This window comes from Podarcis tiliguerta (assembly GCF_965153285.1).
Source record: "Podarcis tiliguerta genome assembly, chromosome: 6".
Taxonomy (NCBI): Eukaryota; Metazoa; Chordata; class Lepidosauria; order Squamata; family Lacertidae; genus Podarcis; species Podarcis tiliguerta.
In genome coordinates, this window is record NC_139539.1 from 63,340,771 (window position 1) to 63,355,570 (window position 14,800).

Genomic DNA, 14,800 nt, shown 5'->3' on the forward strand with positions numbered 1-14,800 from the left:
AATCCCCCGTGTCTTCATTCACAAAAACATTTCAAAACCTTATCTTTGAGGTTCTTTAGACCTCATGACTTCCCTCCATTTCCTCTTCTGGTTCCTAGTATTAATAACATTCTTCTGCATTTCTGTACACATACTTCATCAATTCTTCTCCAAATTTTATTCAAATTTTGCTGGTTGCAAGTGTGTAGTCTGAGCCTGCTAATGTATCAATGTATCTCTTTCTTGAATTCTTAGCTTGATCATTTTTGGCAGTGCCACATCTTTTAAGACCTCCTCATTAAATTCTGGGATCTTTTCCTCTTCCATGATTACACAGTAGCAATATTGTCTTGAAGTAAGACATTTGCCATGATTTTCTATTGCTCCTTAAGAATAGAATCCCTCGGGTAAACACTAGGACAGTTTCCTGGTAAATTAAGAAGGCGATTCTAACCCTGCTTACCTGGGAGTGATCCTCTCTGAATTCAACAGGACTAGCTTCTGAGTAGACAAGGTTAGGCTTGTGCTGCAATTCCTTTTAAGCTAAAAACATGCTTTCATTTTACATCCTTTGCAACAATGAAAGTTTGGTCTTTTGTGGATTTTATAGCAGTCCCATTCAAGGGATAAGATGGATACTGATGAAAGTGTATTCTAAAGGAGGCCTCTCCGCCTGGTGAGAAGGAAGCTCTCTGATGTCCAAGTGGTAGATCACAGACAAGTACATATCTAAATCCCCCTCCCATTCCCCCCCCCCATATAAACCTCCTTGCTATATTTATCGGGTGTCTGTAATAAGAGTAGATAAAGTTTCAAGATAAGACCTTTCTCTTTCCTATCCAAAAGGAGCACACAATCATTTGTAACGGGCTTTGCTGCCAACTAGAGATCTGCTATCAGTTGTGATGAAGTGAAACAAGAAGCTAGTTATGGCAAAGAGGGGAATGGCTGTAACGTAGCCTTTCTGCACATGCACGTTCAAAGGAGATAAAGAAGATGTGAGATAGGATGCATCTTATGAATAAAAATGGAACAAGCATATGATAACCTTCCTGCCCATGATGCAAGTATGTTTGGCAAATGTAATGCTAAGAAAGAGGGAGAAAGAATGGATAAGTTACAGTGGATGCCTGAAAACTGGCAGGTGTTGGCATTCATATGTGAATAATTTTGCCAATATCGAAAACATCAGAGATAAATCAATATATTCTGACAGTCATTAAATTTGGATACGATGGCCAGTATTCATTTACATAGCTGGAGAAGTGTGGAAATATCTAATTTGGGGCACTCACAATGTTAATCTGGAATGGTTCTAATTTATTAAGGAGGAATTTGAGGTAGCACTAAACAGATTCCTCCATCAGCACAAGCATTTCTGCTTCCTAATGGAACAATCTGACTTGTCTTGCCCCTGTGCACTCTTCTGTGGGTTCTTGTGACCCCTGCAAGCCAACTTGAAGGGGGTAGGTGAGAGAAGAGAAAAAATCTAAGAGGAAATAATAGAATCATAGTTGGAAGGTACAGTGAGGATCATCTAGTCCAACCCCCTGCAATGCAGGAATATTGAGCTATCCCTTATGGGGATCAAACCTGCAACCTTGGCATTATCAGCACCACACTCTAACAAACTGAGCTACCCCCGTACCACTAGTGGAAATCTGTGCCCAGGCATCCACTGAAGAGAATCCTCAATTGAATCCAGGCCCAGATTATTACTATGGATGAGTACGATAATAATAATTATTATTGACTTAGATATCACTTCTTGCCAAAATAGACTTCTAAGCCATTTCCCACATATAAAAGCAAGTTTCGTGAGCATTGATATATAAACATCCATAAGTAAAATACACAATAAAACAACCTCACTAAGAACAACCCAGGAGGCTGAGGGAGGCAGATCAAATGAATGCTATGTGAACAGGTGAACCTTCAAAAGCCAATGGGATGCCATGCAGATGGGGCTTCTCATAATTCAGCTGGGAGAGACTTGCACAACACCAGTGCTATCAGTGAAAAAGTGTGCCTCTGCATTACCACAAGCCATGGCAAAACTAACCAGGTTTATTGCCCCTCATCTGGTTCACCACTGAGTCCAGGCACTGGTCTTGGTCCTTCATAGCTTCTGCTCGTTGAGACGCAATGGAGAAACAGAGCTGGGCAACAACAGCCTATTGAAGGCACCTTGCCCCCAAATTCCTAAGGACCCATGGACTCCCCCCCCCCCCCTTGTGGGTCCTTATGTTAATTTTTTTTCTTCCTGCATCTTCTCTATTAATCCAATTCTATTAAAATCCCATTACAAACACAGTCTAATGTTAAACTACAAGTGTCATTCCAGTCCTACTAATGATTTTAATTGTTTGAAATGATTTTTAAGGTAAATTATATGATTTCCCCATTCCTTATTGAGATTTTGATCTTACTGGTTTCTGATTTTTCCAGTCATTTTTGCCATCTCAGCATGATCCATCAGTTTTTTCTGCCATTCTTCTCTGGTAGGTACTATGTCTTCTTTCTATCTCTGGGCTACTAACATCTGGGCAGCAGTGGTCGCATATATAAATAGTCTCTTCTGGTCCATTGGTATTTCGGCAACTAGAATTCATAGAAGGAAAGCTTCGGGTTTTTAAAGAAAAGGTTATTTTAAACTTTTTTTTCAGTTCATTATATATCATCTCCCAGAATTCTTTCACAACTTTACAAGTCCACCACATATGATAAAAGGTGTCTTCTTTTCCTTACAGTTCCAGCATGTATTTGACCTTGTTTTTCACATTTTTGCTAATTTACTAGGTGTTAAGTACCACCGACACATCATTATCATGCAGTTTTCTTTCTAAGTATAACATGCTGTAAATGTTGAATCTCAGTTCCATAGCCTCTCCCACGCTTCAAGTTGCATATTATATCCAAAGTCCCTCGCCCAGTATATCATAACTGATTTGACTTGTTCATGCTATTCTAATATTAATTTATACATTTTAGAAAGCAATTTAGTCTTATTTTCTAACAGATGTGTCTAGATTCAGCCTAGATCTTTTTTGTGATAAGGCTCATAAGAAGAGCTGGTTGGATCCGATCTGTGGCTCATCAAGTTTGGCATCCTATTCTTATAGTGGCCACCAGTGCCGGATTTACGTATAAGCTAAACAAGCTGTAGCTTAGGGCCCCACTCTCTTGAGGGCCCCAATAAAATTTAAAGGGGAAAAAACCCTGAATGTACATTTTCAAAATATAACATAAAAAAAATAAAAAAATAAAACCTACATACAGCAACAGTGTTTTGTGTTGTGTAGGTGCCTATGATATAAGTAATGGGCCCCATCTGCTAGCCTGCTCCCTAAAATATCACTGGTTTGCTCATTTCTGTATACAGTGGTATCTTGGTTCTCAAACTTAATCCATTCCAGAAGTCTGTTCCAAAACCAAAGTGTTCCAAAACAAGGTGCGCTTTCCCATAGAAAGTAATGCAAAACGGATTAATCCGTTCCAGACTTTTAAAAACAACCCCTAAAACAGCAATTGAACATGAATTTTACTATCTAACGAGACCATTGATCCATAAAATGAAAGCCATAATCATATAAAAAATCATTTTAAGTTAGAGCTTAATAATTATTTCACTGTTAATATACTTCTTCTTAATTGTATTTCACTATTAATACAGTGGTACCTCGAGTTACAAATGCATCAGATTACAAACGCTTCAGGTTACAAACTCCGCTAACCTGGAAGAGTTATCTCAAGTTGAGAACTTTGCCCCAGGATGAGAACGGAAATCGTGTGCTGGCGGCACAGCAGCAGCAAGAGGCCCCATTAGCGAAAGCACGCCTCTAGTTAAGAACAATTTCTGGTTAAGAACGGACCTCTGGAACGAATTCAGTTCGTAACTAGAGGTACCACTGTATACTTCTTCTTAATTGTATTTCAGTTCAACAATGACTTTGATAAAATACATATTTTGTTATGTGCAAATGGCTTTAGGCACCTATTAAGTCCATAAATTACCATGTAGCATATATTCAACACAAAAAAACAGTGACAAAGGACAGCTGGACGTATAAAGGCCCCTATTACCTTCAGGAGCTTAGGGCCTCATCAAGCCTAAATCTGGCCCTGGTGGCCACACAGATGCCCATGAGAAACCCCCTCATAGGACCTGAGCATAAGAGCACTCTCCCCTCCTGTGTTTTTCAGCAACTAAAATTCGGAAGCATTCCAGGAAACGCCCTGGAAAGTATGGGATAACACTTGCTTTGAGGCAATATCATCCAACCTCCCTGCAAACAAATCAGAACAAATGCCCAAGAGCAGGTCAACTGCAAACACCCACAACCTTCAGCATAGCTGTCAATTTACAGATTTGAAAATAAGGGACCAGCAGCCTTGAAAATAAGGGACCTGCAGCCTCACCTGTCCCAGGCACTCCAGTCTTTCTGTCCTCCTGCAGTCTGGTCAAACTCATGCTCGTAGCTTCGAGAACACTGTCCAACCAACTTTGTAACCAGAGGTTCAGCTGAATAGAATCTGAATCACATGCACCACAAGGCCTATGCAGCCTCAACTTAAGATGGCTCCACGGCCTGGCTTTGCACTGCAATGTTTGCAGCAGCACGTGCAACAAAATGGCGTCCAGCATTCAAAAACCCCCTCAGCTTGCATTAACTAGCCACACACAAGGCATGCAAGCTCCACCCCCCAGTCGTTCTTAGACTTCTTATTGAGTGAGCAACACAGCCAAGCAACACAATTGGAGCCTCCCTCCTCCCTGGCCGGCAGGGAGGGAGGGAAAGGAGCTGCTTCCTTTGAAATTTAAGGGACATCATTTAAGGGACATTTAAGGGACATCTATCAATAAGGGACAGCAGCGGGACATGGCGCTGGAATAAGGGACTGTCCCTTCAAATAAGGGACACTTGACAGTTATGCTTCAGTAAGCTGAGAACCCGAAGCTTCATTGTATAATAAGTGTGGGATGTTGCTGCAGAATAGATTCCTCTTAGCCCTTGGGTCCTCCTCTACAAAAACTCCTAAATTTCGGGGCCATTTATCCTTACTCCTGGAGAGAATTAACCTCCCCCCCTCCCACTTTAAGGTTTGTGATATGCTGAGTAGCAGAGTAATTTAAGTAGCTATATAAAAATGAAATGACTACTCTATGTCAGCTTCTAACCTTTATTCCCGACAAGGTGTCAGCTCATTTGACAGAAAATTGAATCTACTGCTGTGTCTTCTGTTATTAATCTGCAAGATCTAGGAACCGCAGAATGAGTTCAAGACAGAGTAAGAACACCCTTGTGCTGTGGCCATTTTCTCTTCTCTATTTTCTGCCCTGCAGTGAAAAAGCATTATATTAAAGACAACCAACAGCACAAGTGTTAGGTTTCCCAGTACATTTAAAAGACAAGAGCACGGTTACTGATGTATGGGGCAAAGCCAGATCTTCTAAAGAGATTAATTTTTTCCCCCAGGTTCTCTAACCCCACTTACAGTATTGCTGTGCTCTTGAAATCTGCGGTGTCTTGTAAGTGATCACAGATTGTGTCTTTCTTTTGAGGGATGTAGCCAAGAGTGTCAAATAGACCGATTTCATTCAGGGCTCACTGGTATCCTGTAGGGATTAAGAGACTGTCAAACAGAAAGAGTCTTCGCTGTTTTTTTCTCTCCCCCTTTTGAAAATTAAATAATAGGGTTTTATTTTATTTTTATTTTAAAAGAAACTGCAACGGCATTCCCGAGCACCTATTGTTAGAGGTAAGCTTTCGCTTCATGAATGTGCTGACGCGCGAGAAGCGTGCGTCAGAAAATAACAAAGCTGCGGTGCTCGTGATAAAATAAAATGGTTAAAAGCATAGTATCATTATCTACCTTGGCAGTTCTCAGACCTGCTACTGTTTGCTCTGCTTCTTTACCCAGCACTTCTTAGTATTGGTAAAGTAAATATAATTTGAATTATCTCTCCAGGATGAACATGTTCAATTAAGCTCATAAAATGTAACTGAAGGATATAGCTAATCTATAGCCTTAAAAGCACAACAGAGTGCAGATGAAAAAGAAAGACAGAGATAATGTTTCAGGAGTCCAAAATGTGTCTCGCATCCCCCTCTAGTGGTCGGTCCACATCAGCAACGAGCCATCGTGCAGGGATTTCCTTTTCCTCTTTTCTCTTTTCGTTTTCCCAACTTGTTTTGCAAAGTTAATGGCCTTTATCTGGACAGGCAGCAGAAACCTCCTTGAGAAATTTCACTTGCCTTCTAGAAAACACTTTGACCTTGCCTCAGAATTCATTTCAGTGCAGGAAGGTGTGGCATTTCCCTGAAAATTCCATTTTAAATAAGTCTGGAGGCAGAAGCTGAGCACAACAGCCTTCTTCCCACCTACAGTTTCAGAGACATGTTGTTGTTGAGTCATTTAGTCGTGTCCGACTCTTCGTGACCCCATGGACCAGAGCACGCCAGGCACTTCTATCTTCCACTGCCTCCCGCAGTTTGGTCAAACTCATGCTTGTAGCTTCGAGAACACTTTCCAACCATCTCATCCTCTGTCGTCCCCTTCTCCTTGTGCCCTCCATCTTTCCCAACATCAGGGTCTTTTCTAGGGAGTCTTCTCTTCTCATGAGGTGGCCAAAGTACTGGAGTCTCAGCTTCAGGATCTGTCCTTCTAGTGAGCACTCAGGGCTGATTTCCTTAAGAATGGAGAGGTTTGATCTTCTTGCAGTCCATGGGACTCTCAAGAGTCTCCTCCAGCACCAGAATTCAAAAGCATTGATTCTTTGGCGATCAGCCTTCTTTATGGTCCAGCTCTCACTTCCATACATCACTACTGGGAACTCACTCCAAAAGTACAAGTAGTGCTTGAAGTCTCTGTCTGTCTGTCTGTCTGTCTGTCTGTCTGTCTGTCTGTCTGTCTTGCCACAACACACACACGCACACAAGCCTGGCCCAGCGTTGCCTGGGCCAACATGATGCCCTTCACATTTCTCCAGATGTTTGACTCCAGATGTGTTGGGCTCCAACTCCCATCAGCCCCAGCCAGCGTAGCCAGCAGTGAGGGATGATGGGAATAGCAGTCCAATGATACTTGGAGGCCACCCAATTGCCTACCCTCCTATAGGAGCTTGATGATGCAGTCAAAATTCACGGGTTGTTATCTTTGGGCTGTTGTCCTGGGGAAAACAATCCCTGTCAACAATTCCAAGGTAGTTTCATCCATACAGCCTTCTGCCCATCGTTTACTCGGCCTTAGAAAGAAGTCGCTAGAGCCCAACCATATTATGTTTCTCATTTTGTAGCCAATTTCCAAATGAGTCAATGGATGAATTAACACGGGTACATGTCAGGGAGTAAAGCTCTCGTCGCCGCTTTGCTACCAAGGTGTTTCCGTGCTCATGCGAGTGTCGTCAAAGTCAACGGGGGTCGCCTGAGCACGGCAGCATCCCTCAAATAAATCCAAATGAGGGTACAATACGAGGCCAAGCTGACCCTGAAACGTGCCCCTGAACATGAGTGATGTGAGGGCTGTTTTTAAGACACTGCTTTGAAGCTGTCTTTAAAAGAATCGCTAGATGAAGCAGATGGGCAAGACACCTGTCCTACCAGTCTATGATCTTTCACTGAATAGACTGCAGCTCTGCACCGTCAAGACAATATGATGAAAGGTGCCTTATAATTATAACCAGTTTTAGTTACTGGTGCGATTATGCTCCTTTCCAAGCTGCGCATGCTAATTCTTCTGGAGCTCTTACAGCCGAGCGCACCTTTTCCAAATAGGTGTTTATGTATGTGAAAGTCCGTAAGTGCTCTAAAAGGGCTTTTAGTCTTTCTGATCAAAGTCTGTTGCAGGAATTTTTATTTCATGGATCGTTGAGTCAATAGACAGTAACAGATCGGTTATGGAGCTGTTATGGTTTATTAGCTCAGCGCATGTGCTGGGCCTGTGTGATTGGAATGCATTCAAAGACATGGAAGGGGGAGGGAGAGAGATTACTCACTTAATGCAGGTGGGGGAGATTCCTCTCCATGGAGCATCAGTGGGGGGGTCATATCTCTCCCCCCCCCCTCCATTTTAGAGCCTGCAAGAGAGAAAGGAGAATATTCTGAGCAGGGGCTGTCCTTCCAAGTTTCATGTTATACCCAGTACTGGAAGTCCCTTAGGGTGCTGCTGTTAGCCTGCTTCTGATAGATAATTCAAATGATCTTTAGGTGTGTGGTCAAATGTATGTTATTTATCCAGGCTAAGGCACTTGGAGGAGAAGTCGTTGTCTGATTGATCCATTCAGGCTGCCTTCAGATAGGCATTGGTGGGAGCCCAGGTGGGTGGGGAAGCAAGGTTGAGTTCAATAGCCTTGATCCAGCAGATTTGGCAAATGTAATGGAGCAAGCTCCTCACTATGTGTGTGTGGTTGAGGCTATTCATAACTTTTCCCAGTTCCTAACATCATTTATCTTTTATGTAAAACTGACTAGGCCAGAACACAAGCACTTTCCGGTTTAGTAATGTCACTCTAAAGGAAGAAGTATTCATTTCCTCCACTCCCTTAGCATGCACCTGTGCTTTCACACACTGGGAGGAGTGAGCCTTAAGGCACAGGTCAAATAGTGTTGCTGCTTGCTGTGGTGATCGCATGATAATCACAGCAAAATGTGTGCATATGCATCATATCGGTGCATTTGTTTTCAACGTACACCATGAAGCAGTTAAAAATTTACAAACAGCAATTCAAACTAGACACACACGGGGAATACAGTTCTCAAATATATTCATCAATGTTCCTGCCCATGATGTATTAATCATGTATTAATCCTACAATAAGGAAATTGAGGTAGCACCAGCAATTTCCTTTCCCAAAGCTCTGCCAAGGAGAAAGAAAGCATCCCATTATAGCCAGTGAGTTCTGGTTCTCAGCACCATTAACACAAAACCACCATACTGACCATTTTAGAACTGCTTCGCTTCTCTTCTGCCCTAGCTTTCACATTTACTTGCTTTTGCTCATTGTACATTCTTCTTGTTGTTCTTGTTGGAAACCTGCACCGCAAAATTTGGAGAGGCAAATGTTGAAAGGTTTTGGCCTGTATGTTGTCTCAGGAAGAGAACATTAGGTAGGTTTGCATCAAAATGCAAATCAAATCAAATCCTACCCCACCCCCAGCGTGTATTCCCAGCCACTTCCATAATTTCTGGAGTACACGTGACTGCTGCATTGCTTTTCTTTACTTGTACCTTAGAGATTATTAGCATTCGGAGTTGTGTCTGGTAGCACAGGGCTGTAGGAAGCTGTCCTATTGAGTCAAACTATTGGAACATCTAACTTAATATTGTCTACACAAGCTGGCAGAAGCTCTCCAGAGTTTTAGACCAGGACATTCCCTGTCGTACCTGGAGCTTTCTGAATGCAAAGCAGATGTTCCCCAACTGAGCTATGATCCTTCCTAAACCAGCCACTTTACAATGACTTCTCTTTTTGAGATATTATTTTTCAGCAGTCTTCGCTTCACTCGTGTGTATGTGGGCTAAGTCTTCCAACCTCAAGCACTGCTGCCTCGTAGGAACAGAAGCATCTGGGCTTATAAGAAAAAGATTGGCCTTGATGGAAAATAAACTCTTAAGATCAAGTTTGACTGTTCTCTGCCTTATACTGACACCTCCCACACTCTGTGAAGACGACACTCCTGGTTTGGAGGTATCAGTGAGGGCATGACTGCTGTGAACAAAGTGCAGACAGACCTCACAGGAATCCATACTATTGGGAAAATGTGGTAGTTGATGGCCCCAAGAGGGTTAGCCAAGGGCTCAAAAGTTCTCCTACCCCTGGATTAGTGTGTATGAACACTTAAAACAATACATTTGTGCAAGGATTCTCCAAGAGAGCTGCCAGAGCTGGTCTTCTGAAGTCAGAATAAAGTTTTATGTAAATTTGTGTCTGTAAGTACAAACAAACACTAATTCTGGGCTATAGCTCCATGGAATAACGCTCTGCCTTTGGTACGCTAATGAACGGTGCTGTTTTTCTAGAAAAAAGAGGCGCCGGAACTCACCAGGAATGCCTCCCTTCTTTTCTTATAATGGCAATGGTGCCCACCTGAGAGGTGCCGGAACTGAGTTCTGGCTTTATAAAAAGAGCCTTCCCTGTCACCTATCAGAAGTTTGGGCATCACCAGGCAAAGCAATCAGATACATTTACAGCTCCTTTCACTATTGGGGAAATTTCTTTTGCTCTTGTTTTCTTGTTAACGCTTGCAAAATAATTTATTTCCTGCAATGCAGTCAAGCTCAATTGACACTCACCCACGTTGAACTAGAAGTTAAACAAAGCAAAACAAAAGGTTAGACTGCAACAGCCCAAAAAGAAAGAAAAAAGAAAAGAGGGAAGTAAAGCTGAATATCTTATTTAGCGTCTAGATATTTCATGTGCTATAAACCACAGAAATGTAGGGGCATAAGCAATAAAGGGAATATTAGCCAAACTCTTGAAAAACAAATATCTCTGATCCACTCAAATAAAGTTATATGCTATTTATTAAAAGCTGCTGTTTGCTAGAAACGTAAACTCTGGTGAACATGCCCCTCTAGACTCATTTGCAAAAGCTTGCGAGCTCAGCCGACTGCTGTGTATCTATTAGGTCTGAGCTCAGAAACAAGCAGAAACGCTGCCAAGATTTACCCTGACCTACTCCTGACCTTCCGAATTCAAATTGCTCCCTGAACTAATACCCTTGCTACCAAAACAAGATGAGGGTATACTTGACATGCGGCTCCAGTATTGTAATCACATTCCCAAGCAGGCATCTTCCGGAGTTGAGATAAAGAACAGAGTGTGAACATGCGGCCATTGAACTCTTGCCAAGTTCATATCCTGGTCTAAAGGATACAACTGCCATGTTTTCGATTCATTTAATGGCATTTTAAAAATCAATCCTGCCTTTGTGTTCACCTTCCATGAATGTTTGAGGCTGCAAGATTTTCAAACATTCTTTGCTGCATATAAATTGCATCACCTTTACATATGCATGGAAGGATCAGCCAATTTCTGGTCTGCCAGTTTCACACACGTTAATTCGTAAGTCTATTCCGCTTTCACATTTAACTGGACTTAAAAAAAAAAAAATCTGAATGGAAATTTGTATTTAAAAACACATATTTTAACACAAAATGCATATTTACAAATGTATTTTTATAGCAGCATACATATTTCTACATGTGTTTTCCCCTAATATATGCATTTGAGCAAATGTTTCATTGCATTTTTGAGCCGAAAAGCGTATTACAAAATTTGGAAAAATGCAAAATCTGAAGGTTAAGTTGCATTCCAATCCACACATTGGTCTGGGAGTTATGGAGCAGAGCAGGTCCATTTTCATCAAAACCTGAATTCCTTTCAGCATCCCTTGTAGATTAGAAAAAGTAAATCTGGTAATAACACCATGAGTAGCACTTAGTAACATATAGTTTTCCACTAAGATTCACTCCTCCCAGAGAACTATTTTCCTTTTTAGAGCATAACTGGAGCATAAAGGACCCATTTAAATAGAACTGGGAATAATCCAATCTGGTATGTGAAGCAATTTATCCGTCTCCTGGCATCCCTTGCCCAGTGCGACTCAAGTGTGATAAAAAGTTTGCATGGTTTCACTCACAAGGAGAAGGACATTCTTTTTGTTAAGTTGTGGGTGAACATATCAGACGACACAGCGATTCTTCAAACAGCTCTTGTTTATTCACAGGCCAGAACAGAACTGAACTGAAGGGTTCAGCCAGCCTGCTTATATAGAGCTCCACTAGAACACAACAGTAACCATTTTCTGTAACTATCCGATCACTGAACGTCACTTTCAATCCCTTATTTGCATATGTGGACCTGAGTGAAAACTATCTACAGTATCCCCCTGCTGGCCCAGGGTGAGAACTTCAGTACATAACACTTTTCAAAGACTGAAGCACAGACATCTGCTTTAAATATGACAACATAGATTTTAAAATAAAGATTTAAAAGAGCCTAGACACTATATGTGAAGAATCAGAATGAGCAAAATTTTCAAACTCCCAAACCATTATCTGGAGAGCAAGGTATACCTTTTCAATTGGTCTCTGTGATTGGAAGTAGCACTCACCAGGAGAAAATATCTGATATTTGGTTTCGGAGAGAAAAGTGCAGACAAAAAAAGGACTGAGCTCTTACCTGTCCATTCTGTGCTTTTGAATCTTCCTTCATTCTGTGGGGGTTTGGTGCAACCAAAGTTGGATTGCGCCACATTATTACTGGTTTCAGAATTCATGAAAGCATATTACCTAGCATATGGTGAGAATAGATGAATGTGTGAACTGACTCTATTGAAAATTATGAGGTTCAGCTGTTGTTGTATTTGATTCAGTCTCTCAGTTGTATTTGATTTGTGATGAGTCAGTCATGCAAGCAAGAAATATACCATTTGATGTTGTAGTCACTGAGTGATGAAAATGCATGTGTGAATCATCTCTATTATTATGGTAGGAGATGTATAGAATGGTGCTGGGTTCGAGGCATTATGGATGGTGCAAACTGGCATTCAGAGTGACTGCCACTGCTAATAGTGAGTCCCACTTCCAAGAAACTAATTGAGATTTTTTTCACCCCATTGGAGAAATTGAGTGAAATCAGCCCCAAATTTCTCTGTCCACAATTTCAATAGCCACACAACTGTGTTTTCTTCCACTTTCTGAGCATGATCTTCCCAGAGTTTAAATTGCCACATTATTATTATTATTATTATTATTATTATTATTATTATTATTATTATTATTTTATTTACCACAAATCAAAATAGAGCCAGTGATGAACAATGAACTCCAAAGATTCTCAACAAAATTCAGGAATACTAGCTATGATCTGAAAACAAAGCCCTTACTTTTTTGGCTCTAAGTAACTTCAGTTCTGGTAACTTAACATGCATTGCAGGAGGTAGGTGGTGTGTTTGTGTGTGTGTTGCTCACTTCGTCTTCTATGGTAATGAGATAGGAAAAAAACAGGTAAAATATAATTGTGGGCTTTCTGTTTTCTCATTATAAAATAATATCAACTTACACTCCAGAATGTGCATTTTGGTATAGTTCACTTGGTTATTTTGGGCTGTCATTTGCTTCTGAATGTGATAATACTCATGAGATTTTCTATTGTGAAGTTCAAAGTCAAACTCATTAAAATCCATATTTAGTTTATTTAAATCAGCATATTCATAACCAGCTATATTTGCATAAAAAGGTAAAAGGACCCCTGACCATTAGGTCCAGTCGAGGCTGACTCTGGGGTTGCGGCGCTCATCTCACTTTATTGGCCGAGGGAGCCGACGCACAGCTTCTGGGTCATGTGGCCAGCATGACTAAGCCGTTTCTGGCGAACCAGAGCAGTGCACGGAAACGCCGTATACCTTCCTGCCAGAGTGGTACCTATTTATCTACTTGCACTTTGATGTGCTTTCGAACGGCTAGGTTGGCAGGAGCAGGGACCGAGTAATGGGAGCTCACCCCGTAGCAGGGATACAAACCGCCGACCTTCTGATCGGCAAGTCCTAGGCTCTGTGGTTTAACCCACAGCACCACCTGTGTCTGCATAGCTTCATATATTTTGGGAACTGTGATGCTCACCATCTTGATGTTTATAGAAAACTCTGAGATACAACTAAAGAAAAAAGTTTCATATTGGAACCATGTTTGTTTAAGTATAGTATTCTGGGAGGAAAAAATACCAAGTGTCACTTTTACATTTATAGATAAATTCCCCACCACCACCACATCTGTAAACCTTTATAGCACAGATAGGAACTCCCATCAGCTTCTGCCAGCACAGAAAATGGTCAAGGTTGATGGGCGCTGTAGTCCAATAGCATCTTGCAGGGCTCCAGTTTCCTCATCTTGGCTTTATAACTCATCTAGATGTTTCAAAGACATCCCAGAAGCCTTTGCTGACCACAGCTAAGAGTTTAAACTGCTGCACTATGTATCTGAGTTTACTTAGCTATGAATGGGCTATCTTACTTTTGGTTTATTAATGAATCTTCTGTGCAGTGAAGAATGAAAAATGTCTGAGGCATATTAGCAGCAGCATAGGTTGATCCCATCATTCAGCACACTTGTCTCCAAAGAAGTGAGTTAAAGGGTCTGCTGCTGCTCTGTGTCATCATAGCAGGTAGGGTATTAATGGTGCCCAAGACTACACTGACCAAATGCTGTTCTAGGGACCACCCAATTTCTCTCTCTGTGTTAAGAGAGGACACATCCAAGTTGAGGATAGGGCAACATATTATTTCATGTTCCAAACTTCACCAAGTGGTGAATTCCACTGTGTGGTGCTGTCTAGTTTTGGTGAATTTTACTGTGTGGTGCTTTCCCGTTTTGGCTTCCTTTGAAGGAGAGAACACTTAAGACATTCCTTTTTTAATTCTCTAGAGTTAAGCAGATGTTGTTGGGCTACATCACTCACCATCCCAGGCCATTGGTGTCTGATGGGAGTTAAGAGTCTAACATTTGGATGGCCACAGGTTAGCCACCCTGCTCTCCAAAAAGTATGTTTAGGATTGTATTCTAACATTACAATATTTCCAGTGATGATAAAAAACTGTAATTATTGTTTCTTCATTTAAGTAAATCCAAGATAGCATTAATGTATGGAACACAGGGAAGAGAAATGCCATCAAAATGAATATATTCCCTAAATTGATTTTACAAAGCAGGCACATTCATATTTCTAATGACTTGCACTGGAGTGCCAACTATTTTTAAACAAATTTATTTGAATGGAGAAGAAATCTACATAAGGAAATTATATATGATTAGAAAAAAA

General features: G+C 41.2%; 1 protein-coding gene and 1 long non-coding RNA gene across 3 annotated transcripts in view; one reads left to right on the forward strand and one right to left on the reverse strand.

The window, feature by feature from the left end:
- Window positions 1-14,800, forward strand: part of LOC310681045 (serine/threonine-protein kinase TNNI3K) — a 141,858-nt gene that overhangs the window by 70,336 nt on the left and 56,722 nt on the right. The gene's annotated exons all lie outside the window — the stretch shown is intronic.
- On the reverse strand, window positions 2,335-5,951 carry LOC310680224. Its single transcript, XR_014512703.1, has 3 exons — window positions 5,854-5,951; window positions 5,476-5,596; window positions 2,335-2,580 (listed from the first exon to the last, which is right to left on the reverse strand). It is a non-coding gene; the product is annotated as an uncharacterized lncRNA (long non-coding RNA).